The 13,970-nt window shown below is 42.1% G+C and overlaps 1 protein-coding gene across 1 annotated transcript in view; it reads left to right on the top strand.

Annotated features, from left to right (window-relative positions):
- LOC122806893 (A disintegrin and metalloproteinase with thrombospondin motifs 7-like) overlaps nt 1-13,970 on the top strand; it is a 2,879,604-nt gene that overhangs the window by 33,452 nt on the left and 2,832,182 nt on the right. The window lies entirely within an intron of this gene.

Genomic DNA, 13,970 nt, shown 5'->3' with positions numbered 1-13,970 from the left:
GCTTTTCTACCAAATACAAAATAACAATCCTCTACTTTAGTAGTAACTTTACTATGAATATACACTTGTCCTGCATGAAACATTTTTCTATCAATTATAGACAGTTGTTTATAAAGAACAGAATCATGTTTTACTTCATCAGTTGTTTTGTGCATCAATTCAAAAAATGAATCATAGTTTGTATTACAATAAGAACCTGCATTGTTAGCTTTAGTGTAACATTTATAAGGAACAGTCACATTGCAATTGCTTCAACCCACCTGAACAGTATCATTTTTATAAAAACACACAGTTCCCTTTTGTGGAATAGACAAGTGCAATGCTATTTTATCTTGTGATGTAACAGTTGAGGTATCATAAATTAAGTTTTCCCAGGTTCCGTTGACCCCTAGGGGGACTGCAGTCATTAATAACCCCCGTATGCTGTCAGCAAAGCTGTGCAAATCCAGCAATTCGAAACATTGAAATTCTCAGCATACACATATTTAATTGCCTGGTAAGTGTTGAAGTTTGAGTGCCAGTCTATGAGTAATGCTTCACGTTTATTCAGTTCAGTTTGTGTGGCTGGAAAAAGGAATGGCCACAACAAAAAGAATATTGTCACTAGTACAGTTAACAGGATGATCATGCAATACTTCTGAGGAAATGGTTGTTCTGCATTCCTGTTTTTTCTGGATTCTGTCATTTTTGCTCTTGACATGTGACAAGATTTTTGTCCAGTTCAAAGTTCTTAACTAGTTTGCAGTGCATCGGGTGGATCCACGAGGCATGCTCTGCGATCTTGACTGCAGTGGGTGTTGACAGAAGCACTTGATATGGACCTTCCCACTTTGGTGACGTCCAATTCTTCTTTTTTATTGTCTTCGCCCAGATCCAGGTTCCTGGAGCCACTGTCACTTCTGATGGTCTGGTTTGTTCTTTATCTGAAACAGAATTTGACTGCAACAGATGTTTGGAATTCAACAAATTTCTCATATACTCTGCTAGTGTACAGTCGGCTTCCTGGTCTGCGGGCATGAGAGGTTTCCACTCAGGTATATAATAAGCCCTTCCAAATAGTTTCTCAAAAGGAGTCAATCCTTTTGCATTTGGAACAGTTCTCATGCTCAACAGTGCCAGGGGCAGACAGTACACCCAGTTTCTCTTTGTTTCTGATATTAACTTCCTTAGCTTACTCTTTAAAATCCCATTATGCCTCTCAACTAACCCTGCAGATTGCGGATGATATGCACAATGATTTTTTAAAGAAATACCAAAATGTTTACTTAACTGCTGTATGGTTTGGTTTACAAAGTGTGTACCATTGTCACTGTAGATCCTTTCCGGAATGCCGAATCTAGGGATGATTTCTTTAATGAGGATTTTTGCTACAGTAGCCGCATCTGGATTTTTAGTCGGAAATGCTTCCACCCATCTGGAAAACATATCTATAATGACAAGACAATACTTCTTATTTTCACATTTGTTCAGTTCTATGAAATCCATACAGATAGTATGAAACGGATACGGTGGTGTAGGGAAACTCCCTTGCTTGGGCTTTAACACCCCTTGTGCATGATGTTTGTTACAAATATGGCACATAAAACAAAATTATTTAGAGTAGTTTAAGAATCCATATGTCGTGAACACTCGGTTCACCAGCTGTACCATCCCCCCTGTTGAGACATGGCATTGCCCATGGCTCAACAAAGCTGCATATCTAAACAAGTTATATGGTAATATCAGTTTCCCTTCTTTAGAGATGTACAGCCCCTTTTTGAGAATTGCTCCTCGTCTTACCCATCTTTGTTTTTCAGCCTGCGTAGTAAGTGGCTGCATTGTCTTTAACATTTCTAAGTCTAAAATCTCAGAGGGTTGTAATTCCTCATTCAAAAGAAATACTTTTGAAGCTGCCTGCTTTGCAGCTGTATCAGCTCTAGCATTACCTTTTGAAATCCTATCCTGTTGCTTGGTATGAGCTGTGCATTTACAAATAGTTACTTTCTGAGGTAACTGAATAGATTCTAAAAGATCTAAAATAAACTGTGCATGATTGATAGGTTTGCCAGTAGATGTTATCATTCCTCGATTTTTCCACTGTTGTGCAAAAACATGTACAGTAGAAAAAGCGTATTGGCTGTCAGTAAAAATGTTCACACATTTACCCTTTGCTAAGGTACATGCCCGTGTCAAGGCAATCAATTCTGCTGCCTGTGCAGATAAGTTGTGTGGTAAAGGTTTTGCTTCTATAATCTCAGTATCAGAAACTACTGCATATCCTAATAGGTTCTGTCCTGCAGGACCCCTTTTGCACGAGCCATCCACGTAGTATGTCACCTCAGCATCATCCAAGGGAACATCCGTGAGATCTTTTCTAGGCAGTGTATTTTGCTCAATCACCTGCAGACAGCTGTGTGGTGTGCCATCTGCAGGGGTTGGGAGCAAGGTAGAAGGGTTCAAAGTTGTGCATTGTTCAATTGTCATATACAATATAGTCATACAAGAAAGATATCTAGCAGGGGAAAGATATGCTACCTTCTCTTGCAGTAAAATAATCGTGACTGCATGAGGCACTCTCAAAGTGAGAGGGTGGAATAAAACTACTGAGGCCGAAGCCTATACTGCCATTGCAGCTGCAACTACTGCTTGTACACAGTGGGGTAAAGACTGTGCCACTGGGTCTAGTTGTAATGAATAATGAGCAATAGGGTGTTGCTTGTCCCCATGCTGCTGTGTTAACACTGATGTTATATAACCTTGCTTACAATCTACAGTTTGGAAAAAACGTTTATGATAGTTTGGTAATCCTAAAACTAATGAGGACGCTATTAACTGTTTTAGTTTGCAGAAAGCAGATTCTGCTTCTGGTGTCCATTGTAACAAATCCTGTGCTGCCATAGGCTTTTTATATATCAGGTTAGTCAATGGTGCAGATTCCAAGGCATAGTTTGGAATCCAGCTCCGGAAAAAATTAGTCGTACCCAGGAAGGACATCATTTCCTTCTTGGTAGTGGGTTTTGGTGCTTGCAAAATCGCTATTTATCTGTCCTCATCTAATGTCCTACCCTCTTTGGATATTACATATCCTAGGTATTTAACTTGTTTTTTCAAAGCTGCAGTTTATTTTTGTTTACCTTATGTCCTTCAGCGGCTAGAAATTGTAATAGCGCTATGGTATCTTCTTTGCAATCTTGCTGGGTGGGGGCCGCCAGCAGGATATCATCAACATAAAGTAAAATCTGACTGCCTCTTGGTGGGGTAAATCCCGCCAAGTTGCATGCCATTTCTTGTGAGAATATTGTCGGACTTTCACAATATCCCTGTGGTAGTCACGTATATGTATACCTTTTCCCCTGAAATGTGAATGCAAACCAATATTGGCTGTCAGGGTGTATCAGTATCGAAAAGAACGCATTGCTGATATCTACCACAGAAAAATATTTCTGTTGAGGTTTTAAATCATTCGACAGAGTGTGTGGGTCTGGCACTGTAGGTGCCCTTGGTATTACTGCGTCATTTACAGCTTGTAAATCTTGGACCATACGCCATTCTCCATTCGCTTTTTTAACAGGAAATAAGGGTGTGTTACATGGTGAATCAGGAGATTCCACCAGCATCCCTTCCTTAAGTAAAGCTGCTATAATAGGTTTGATTCCTACATCTGCATCTTTTCTTAAGGGATACTGTCTTTTCTGTGGTCTAAATGCTGACTTTGGCATGATAGTAACTGGTCCCGCTATATGAATAAGTCCTACATCTGACTTTCCTGTTGACCAAAGAGATTCTGGTGTATTCTGTAAGGCATTATCTTCCTTCTTTAATAGGAGTGCTAATCAGCTGTCCTTGCTAGACTGCAAGTGCATGGCTGGGTGGGTCTGAGTTATCCAATTCAACTTCTGCATCTGTATTCCCTGTTTTGACAGTTCTAACTCTGCCTGCTTTTCCCATCTGGTGACTTTTTCTCCTAAGTCTACCCATTTTACATTCTTGTTCTTAGTTAAGCTAACATGTGGTAATCGATTAGATTTATAGAGTGCAAAGAACTCCTGGGGCAATGAACAGCTGGCTGCACTGTTCCCTTCCATGTCCCAGTACAGATTACGTAATATCAATCTGTTTGCACGATTTCTAAACAATTCTTGCTCATACTCCTTATCAGGTCCTGGTATGTTACAATAATACAGAGTACAGTGCAACAAATGTTGTTTATCAATGTCAAGGGAGAGGAACTTGCTGATGGCTACGTTCATCAACTTTTTGGTCACTGCCCCTGGACCAGTCGTAACCAAGTCCTGGCTGTACCAATAGAACATTTCACCCTCCGATTGCACTGCAAAGGTATCAATTTGTTGCTGTGCTTCCATACCCTGCATAGTCGGAACTACTGCTATACCAAATAGCTGCATAAGGTCTCTGCCCAAGAGGTTTACTGGGCATTTTGCGGAAACAACAATTTTGCTTTTCTGGGTCAATCCTGAAACAGGATCAGTTATTGCAATATTATGGGAGATGGGCTCCCGATACAGCTGTCCATTAGCTGCTTTCACTAGTATGTAATCAGGTGATTCTGAATTCTCTGGCAGTTTGGAGGGATGTATCAGGGTCCGTGATGCCCCTGAGTCACACAAGAATTTGACTTCCCTCCCTTCTACCAGGAGTGTAACTTCTGGTTTTGTGTCTGCTAAATAGAGCTCTAAGCTCAATAAAGCTAAATCCAATATTTCATTTTCTTCACTATCTGTAACTTCCTGCACTTCCTCTATTTCTTCTGTCACATCCTCTACTCCTTCTATCACATTCTCATTTGTCCTTTCTCTGCTATCCCCTTCTAGTGATTCTTGACTATCATATAGTCAGTCCTCACCCTCCTTGTCTTCCTCCGTGATTGCCCTCTTGTTTTTCTTGCAATCCCTTGCCAAGTGTCCCTTTTTACCACATTTAAAACATTCACCCCTTTTCTTTTGCCCTTCAAAGTCCTCTGATCGCTGATCAGATTGTTTGTTTCCCTGGGCATTTCTCTTGCCCTTTTTCCTGGACTGTACTACATAAACTTCTGCTCCATCTTCTACAGAAAATACTTGGGCTTTCTTTTTCTTTTTACTATTAAAATGCCTTTCGGCATGCCTAGCATATTCAAGTAATGACTGTAACCTGCTTGTACGATGATCTACCATGTGCTTTGTAATAAAACTGCTTATGGGTGCAGTGCTGCCTTTCAAAAATGCAATCTTTAACTGCTGCTCATATGGGGAATCTTGTGTCTGATCTTCAGGAACCTGCATTCCACAATGGTTATTAAAACATTCTAACAGTCTTGCATAATATCTGTCAATAGTTTCACCTTCTTGTTGGATGCATTGATTAATGCAAGTCCAGTCTGCCCTAGGCTTCCATTTCTCAGAGATTCGGTCTGTAAGACCTTTCACTCTGTTGTCTAGCTCTGTGCTGCTATGTGGGAAGGGTCTGAGCACAGCGTCATGGGGATTCCAGTTGCCAGTAATCATGTGCCAATCTGGTCCCACAATTTGTCTGACTACTTTTTCTACCTCTTCTCCGTTTAAATTATAACTCGGCCTCATTCCTAGTAAATCTTCTAAGAACTTTCTGAAATTAACTTTTGGATGGGGAATTCCCTCCTTGGCTTTCCAGATATCTTCCGGAGTCCAGGGTCTATACACTAGAATAGTTGGGTCCTGACCTTCTTGCCTTGCCTGAGGATTAGGTACTTCTATAAGTGGGCATATTTCTTCTTCACTCATAGATCGTGAATTCCTACCCATTTGATATAATTCAATGTCCCCTTTTGAGTTACCTGCCCGTGTTCGAGACCTGGTCTCGATGGGATCTCTAATAAACGGTTTTGCTTTTGCAGTGTCTCTATTTTCAGTGACAGCAGGATATCGTGGGGGTGGACTAACCTGATGTTCATCGTGCATACAGCTGCAGTCATAACAGATGGGTTCTCCTGCCGTCAGGCGGGTCCTCGGTCGGCCGAATTCCAAAGTCTAGGTCCGGCGTCGGTTGTCGTCGCTTCTTCCCTGACATCAGTGCGACAGGGGTATAAAAGAACCAGCTGACACCATTTTCTTCAGTCTTTCTTGCTGCGCAGTGCCTGAAGCAGAAGCAGTTCGCAAGTGCCGGTCATCCAGCTCCTGAAATTACGAAAATTTTGCAACCGAAGTCTTCTTGAATGCTAAGTACCCCGTTGGGGAAACTTTTCTTGCCTCAGACCGATGTCAGACAAAGTTAATAATTGTATTTCATGTGGGAAGCAAATACTGCATAAGGATTTTCATTCCCTCTGCATCCCTTGCTTAGGCCCAGACCACGACGTCTCGGTCTGTCGTTTTTGTGCTACATTCAACAAATGCACCATTAAGCATCGGGCGGAGTTCGCCCAGCACTATTTTGGCAAAAAATTTAACTATATTATGTCGTCGGATACTCCGACTCCAGTTTTGTCTAAAAAACGCAAAAATAAGGACCGACACACGAGGTCCGCGGCCTCTACCGACACCATGCCAAAGCCGACTACAGTGGTCCGGTTCTCAGTGAGGCGCCCACACTCCGACTACAGATACCGAAGCCACTCTTGGTGGTGAATCTCAATATGTAGACAGGTCTGCCTCCTCTCAAAGTGTCTTCAGACCTTCCTCTTCTTTTTCCATCAAGGCCTTCACTAAGTCTAAAGCAGCCATGCATTCTAAGAGACAAGCTACACAGGACCCTTCTCCAGGCCCCATGCCTAAAAAAACAATGCTTAAAATGGCTGAGGATTTAATTACTCTTATCAGGGGTTCTCAAACCCCCCCCCCCCGGACAAAAGGCCCAGAGTGGAGGAAGAATCCCCCTCCTCTGACCAGGCATCCATTATTTCAGAGCACTCTGATGAACAGGAACATTCTTACTCCCCTTTTGAAGATTCTGATGCAGAGGAGTCCATTCCCTCTGTCTCCCCCCCAGAGGATTACTCATTTGGGGAAACCTTGCATACCTTAAAGGAACACTTCCACTGGGAAGGCCAAGAGTACTCGGATTCCAAGAAAAGGCTTAGGGATTTTCTTCTGCTACCTCAGCACATACCTCTGGCTATACCTCCTGTCTTAGACATACTAGATGATGTGTACTCGGAGGCCTGCCTTAACCCGGATTCTTTACCTCCAGCCCCAGTCAAGCCTGACAGGTACTACCGGGTTCCTGACTCACACCAATTTTTATACAAAAGCCATGCGGCTGACCCAGAAACTATCTCACAGGGCCCCAAGGGAATTAAGGCCTCCACTGCTAAAAATCCATTACCTTCCGAGAGATTCCAGATCCTTAGAAAGGTGGGGAAAAAGGTATACACCTTGGCCACCTTAACCATGAGGGCATTAAACTGCCAGTTCCATATGCTAAAGTACCAACAGTTTCTGTTATCACAGTTGAGAAGTAAAATGTTACAACCTGAACAACCAGACTTGAAGGAGTTGCAGGATTTGATGCATAGTGCAGAACAAGTAGGTAAACATACCTTGCAATGTGGCTTTGATGCTCTAGAGGCCTCATGTAGAGCTGCTGTTACAGGATCAGTCATACGTAGACATGCCTGGCTCAAGGAGCAAACCTTACCAGATCATGTCAAAGCTAAATTACTAGATGCCCCTCTACAAAAGGATGTATTATTTGGTGTTAAAGCTGAGGAGGTATTAAAGAAAATGGAGGAAAAGGCTAAATCAATGCAAACAACCTCCACGTTTCAGTAGAAATTGGCCTTCCAAAAATTGGTCTTTTCCAGCCACGGATAGACCCCAAAGAGGTAGATGCAGGCACCCGAGGGGCAGAGGGCAATCTCAAGGATCGTTTAGAGGCAGACAATGGCAAGCTCCTACAGAAAGAGGTGGTGAGGATAGTTCGCAGCCATTCAGAAAGCAAGCCCAATGACTTTCCCCTTTGCATGCCAAGCAAGGCTCAAATGGCAGCACCCTTAGGCGGAAAACTGGCATTATTTTCAAAAAATTGGCATATTGTCTCAAAAGACAAATGGATCCTGGACATTATAAACAGAGGCTACAGATTCCATTTTCACACCCTTCCAAAAATGAGAGGCATGCCAAACCTGCCACACAATTAAAGGGCAGAGGCACAAAGACAATTTTCAGATCTCATGGACATGAAAGCTATTCAAGAGGTACCTACTCACAAACAAGGTCAAGGTTTTTATTCCAGACTATTCCTGGTACCAAGGAAGGGAAAAGATTGGAGACCTATTTTGGACCTATCCATCCTAAACACATTTTTACTCGTACCAAAATTCAAGATGCTCACATTACAGCAGCTTCTTCCCATGCTGGGCAAGGAGTCATGGCTGGTAAAATTGGACCTCAAGGAGGCATACCTGCATGTCCCAATCAGACAAGATTGCAGAAGATACCTCAGATTTCTTGCAGGTTCAACCCATTATCAATTCTCAGCATTTCCCTTTGGCTTATCTATTGCGCCCAGAGTATTCACGAAATGCTTGGCATCAGTAATTGCCTACTGCAGACTTCAAGGGATACAAATATACCCATATTTGGACGACTGCCTAATCCAAGCGGACAGCAAGCACATACTTCTGAAACATCTGGCTTTTGTAATAATGTTGTTGAATTCCCTGGGATACACAGTCAACAAAAAGAAATCAAGACTAATACCCTCTCAGAAAATAATTTTCCTGGGTGCCAACTTGGACACAAACACCCAGATGGCCTACCTCACGCCAGAGAAGCAGGGGCAACTAACTCAATACTTCAGAACACTAGCAAATTTCACTAGGCTGACTGCAAGGAAAATCCTGCAGGCTCTGGGATTCATGGCATCTTGCATCCTACTAATCCCATGTGCAAAGCTGCATATGAGGAAACTTCAATGGTACCTGAAAAACCTATGGTCTCAACACAGCCACAGTTTGGAAACAATAATACCACTAATTCCATGTCTTCAAAAGGAATTTCTGTGGTGGGCTCAAGCATGCCAGACAAACACAGGTCTCCCATTCTGCAAGCCTCAAGCAAATCAAGTCATCACAACAGATGCCTCGGACTATGCCTGGGGGGCGCACATGACAGATCGGTGCATTCAGGGCAAATGGTCCCAAAAAGAAAAGCACCTTCACATCAATCAAAAGGAAATGCTAGCAGTAATAAATGCTATTCAAAGACCTTCTGCATCCAGGTCAACTATTGATAAGGACAGACAACACCACAGTAATGTGGTACATAAACAAACAGGGAGGTACCCATTCATACCCCCTATGCAGGCTGGCCATGTCACTTTGGAACATGGCTCTGGAATTACAAATCGAACTTCAAGCACAGTACTTGCCAGGCAAGGAAAACACGCTGGCAGACAACCTAAGCAGAAATATGACAGATCCACATGAATGGAAGTTGCATCCTCAAGTTTTTACAGAGATAATTCAAGCATGGGGAAGGCCAGACATAGATCTCTTTGCCTCCCACAAAAATCACCAATTGACAAAATTCTGCTCAAGGACTTTTCATCCAAAGGCCTGGAGAGTAGACGCTCTCTCTTTCAGTTGGACAACAATGACAGTTTATGCCTTTCCACCTCTTCCTCTGCTGCCCAAAGTTCTATTAAAAACCAGAGCAGACAGACCAAAGATGATTCTCATTGCTCCAGACTGGCCAAGACAGCACTGGTACCCACTCCTGAGGAGCCTGACACATTCCCCTCCATGGACCCTACCTCTAATGCCTCTTCTTCTGACTCAGCACAGCTTCAAAACTCTTCACAGTCAGCTGAAAACACTCAATCTGGCTGCATGGAAGATTCCTTAACATCACAACAGACCCTACTCTCAAAGGAGGTGCTGGATGTCATTTTGGAGGCCAGAAGGCCTTCTACTAGAAAAGCTTACTCCGCAAAATGGAAATGGTTTTGTGCCTGGAATGAGAAAAAGGGCCAGAATCCTGGAAAACTGAATTTACCTCAAATATTACAGTATCTAGCTGAGCTGCTAAGCAGTGGACTTTCATTCTCCTCAATCAAAATCCATGCCTCAGCCATTTCTGCAGAATACAACACTGATCCACCTTTATTCTCTCACCCCCTCTTAAGACAGTTCCTCAGAGGGGCTAAGAATATAAAACCCCCAAGGAGACAACCAATACCTGCTTGGGACCTCAGTTTCATTCTAGAAAAGTTGACCTTGCCTCCTTTTGAGCCAGCTGCCTCAACAGATTTGCAATATTTGTCCTGGAAAACAGCTTTCCTTCTGGCTATCACCTCAGCTCGTAGGGTATTAGAACTACAAGCCCTCATGGCTGTGCAGCCTTTTATCATCTTCCATCAGGACAGAGTTTCCTTATGAACCAACCCGTCCTTTATGCCAAAGGTGGTATCCAGGGTAGCTTTGAATCAGGCTATACACTTACCTACCTTTTACCCTAATCCTCAAAACAAAGGGGAGAGACTACTACATTACTTGGACATCCACAGACAACTGCGTTATTATTTGGACAGAACAAAGCCTTTCAGAAAATCAGAACAGCTCTTTGTGTCCTATGCTATAGGAGCTCAAGGGAAGCCAATTTCCAAACAGACAATTTCAAAATGGATATCCCACTGCATACGCTTTTGTTACTCTTTTCATGGTAAAACTGTACCTGCAGGCATCAGATCTCACTCCACAAGGGCCACAGCTACCTCTGCAGCTTTTTTCAGAGGAGTTCCTACCAAAGATATTTTGGAAGCAGCCACTTGGAGTTCTGTGCATACTTTCTCCAAGCACTACCACCTACCATTATACTTCAAAACTAGAGCAGGCTTTGCCACTGCAGTCTTGCAGGGCATCCTGGCTCCTCCTAGTTCCACCTAGTGCCTACCACCCCTTTCTTAGCTTTGGGATTCTACCCATCTGTTATGACTGCAGCTGTATGCACGATGAACATAGTGCAGTTTTGTACCTACCATAAATGTAGATGTTCGAGTGCTAATACAGCTGCAGTCCAGGTTTCCCACCCTCCTTCCCCTCTTGGGACAGGCTTTTTGGCTAACACGTCCTCTTGCAACCTGATTGGGGTATTCATTTATGGTGTATTTGCTTGCAACTACTGTATTTTGATTATATGGCATTGCTTTATTACACAAATTTATGTATTGCCTTCCTTCTGGGGGCACCTGACATCTGGGGCAAGAAAAACTGAAGAAAATGGCGTCGGCTGGTTCTTTTATACCCCTCTCGCACTGACATCAGGGAAGAAGCGACGACAACCGACGCCGGACCTAGACTTTGGAATTCGGCCGACCGAGGACCCGCCTGAAGGCAGGAGAACCCATCTGTTATGACTGCAGCTGTATTAGCACTCGAACATCTACATTTATGGTAGGTACAAAACTGTACTTTCACGTGCTTCATATTCTGGTAAAGGAGGCGGAGGGGCCGATGCTATTACTAAGTTATTGTCCTCCTTATCTAAAAACATTGCTTTTGATTTATTATTCTTTTGTTCCCTACGGTTTGCCTCCTCAATCCACCTGTGTGCCTGAGGAATTCCTAATTGGCGTTGCTTTTTTACCCGACCTTTGGAATCGGTTTTAAGCTGTTTCACAAGTTTGACAAGCGAGGATTTTTCTAATTTGCTATCAAATTCATACTTATTAACCGATTTTGAGTAATATTTAATATAATCAGCACGCTGTTACTGCATGTATTTTGCGTTTTCGGTTAACGGCAGATTTTTGGGTCTTTTTGTGCAATTATTACCCATTTTGTTCTACCCTTTTTAATCGTTACGTAACTCCTTATTTTTAACGTGGTACCACTGATTTTGTTGTAGTCTCTTCAGAATGACTGCCTACCTACTCTGTTTTCCCTGATCTATGACAATACAGTAATCTTTTCTGTCCCTGACTTGTAAAAATACAGTCTTGACAAAAACAATACAAATCTAGTCCCTGATCTAAAAATTGAAAAAAGTAGATTCACCTTACCTGAGCCTTCGTGATTGATCACCTGGTTCGTGAAAAACCTGTCCTTCAGTCGCAGATCAGAAAGTGGCTGGCCTCTTTTGTACGACAATTTAGTCAGAGGGCTTTTCATATAAGAAGAACCGATGTGGTTTCTTCCCCACACGGTTTCAAGCCACCTGGCCCGTCTGATCCGAGGCGAAGTGAGGGGTTCCGGTCCAAAGGACCAATCTGTCAAAGGAAAAAACTTCAATGACCAATACACGTAAGGTTCAGATAAAGCACATTTAATAACTTGCTGCAAGGAGACAAAAACATGCAAATATAGGATTTTGCCTAACTACTAACAGGAAGTATGCTATTCTTATACTGGTCTACAAGACATTGCCTTCTATGGTTGATGTAATCAAATACAACTTTCAGTATTGTTCTACAGCAGATGTTACTCAAATTTTCTGCTGACATGACTGGATTTATAAAAAACATTTTGAGAAAAACAACCTGGCCTTGGTGGGCTCTAGCCCGTTATAAGCTTCTATTGTGTAGTTCTAATACATGTGTTACATTTCAAGGTACTTTTCTAGCTTAGACACAAGAAAGTGCTGATTGCAGTTCATATTTTCAAGCAGTCTTTGTTCTGATTATCTATAGCTTCTGCAGCAGTGTATTTTCTCACAGCACAAGCGGAACTCCTTGTCTAAGTCTCATACATCTATTTATTATTTTCCTGACACAAGCAGAAATTATCTGCTTCCCTGTAAATTTCCAAAGCATAAGGAAAGATTATAGCTGCACATATTTCATGACAATACAAGGTTAGAAAGCTTCTGCAATTTGTACAGATTTTATCCAGTGTGAAATAAAATAAATGTGTTAACCCTTTTCAAGCCTTAAATGCACTAAGCATATTACTAATACATACACTAATACATATTTTTCTAACAAATGTTAATGTTTTAATTGCAATGTTCTGAGTCACAGAGTAGAGAGACTCGTGTTTCTTTATGAACCAATGTTATGGGACCTTCACAAAAATCTACTGTATATTAGGAAACATGATGTTTTAGTTTACGTTTAAATGTAGTGTAAGGTGTGGCACTCCCTGTTTGTATAGGTAGTGAATTTCAACATTTACTACCTGCAACAAGGAATACTTTATTATCTGTTTCTTTTTTTTTGGGGGGGGGGGGGGTTGACTGCAGTATCTACTGTGTCATTCAGTTCCCGTTTACTTAGGAAATTAAATACACGTTTGCAAGATCTTTTTGGAGTTTACAACACATTCTAAATTGAAATTTATAACTGTAGAACAGGTCAGGGACAAGTGGACAGAATTATCTAGTGATTTTGACATCCTTGCGGGCAGTTTGGAAAGCATGGGGTTGGTGGAGGTTATGTTGTTCTGCAAGGGGTAGTTGAGTACTGCCCTGCACTAGTATTCATAGAAGAAAAATACTGAGAATTTGTCCTTCTGCAAGAATAATGAAATGCATTAGGTAGTGGACTGTTGTTCAGTGACCAAGTATGAGATGATGCTCTCTTGACCAAAGTATCATTTAGCTGAAAAAGGTCATTGTGGGGAGAAAATCCTCTTTCCCTAGGCTGCAGTTAAATTGGAATTTATTATAAGAATGAAGAGTGTGCAGAAGGTCATACCCACAAATCTGGGGCTGGTGGGGACTTTGCCCCCATGACTTTTTTTAATCAGCAGTTTTATACATTTTATACTGTTGATTAGCTTGCAGTCACACAGCTGTCTGGCACTTAGGTGCCTTATTTCTCTCTCCTAGGTTAAATGTTAGGTTGGTTTGCTGTACCCTTCATTCTGACTGCAGATGTTTTTTTGTTTGTGCTAGTGGTGTTGCTCTGTACAATGCAACAATATCATCAGCATGCAGAATATTCGTGTTTTTTTCCCCAGTTCAGGTTAATCTAGATGGAAGAAAGGATGACACCCAGCATAAATCCCCGTACATCCCCTATACTAGATCATTTAAGGAATGTACCATATCAATAACTGTCGACAAATGTGATGATAT

Source organism: Protopterus annectens, chromosome 7.part0 (assembly GCF_019279795.1).
Source record: "Protopterus annectens isolate FY-2018-M chromosome 7.part0, PAN1.0, whole genome shotgun sequence".
NCBI lineage: Eukaryota > Metazoa > Chordata > Ceratodontiformes > Protopteridae > Protopterus > Protopterus annectens.
This window is presented reverse-complemented; position numbering and strand designations above follow the sequence as displayed.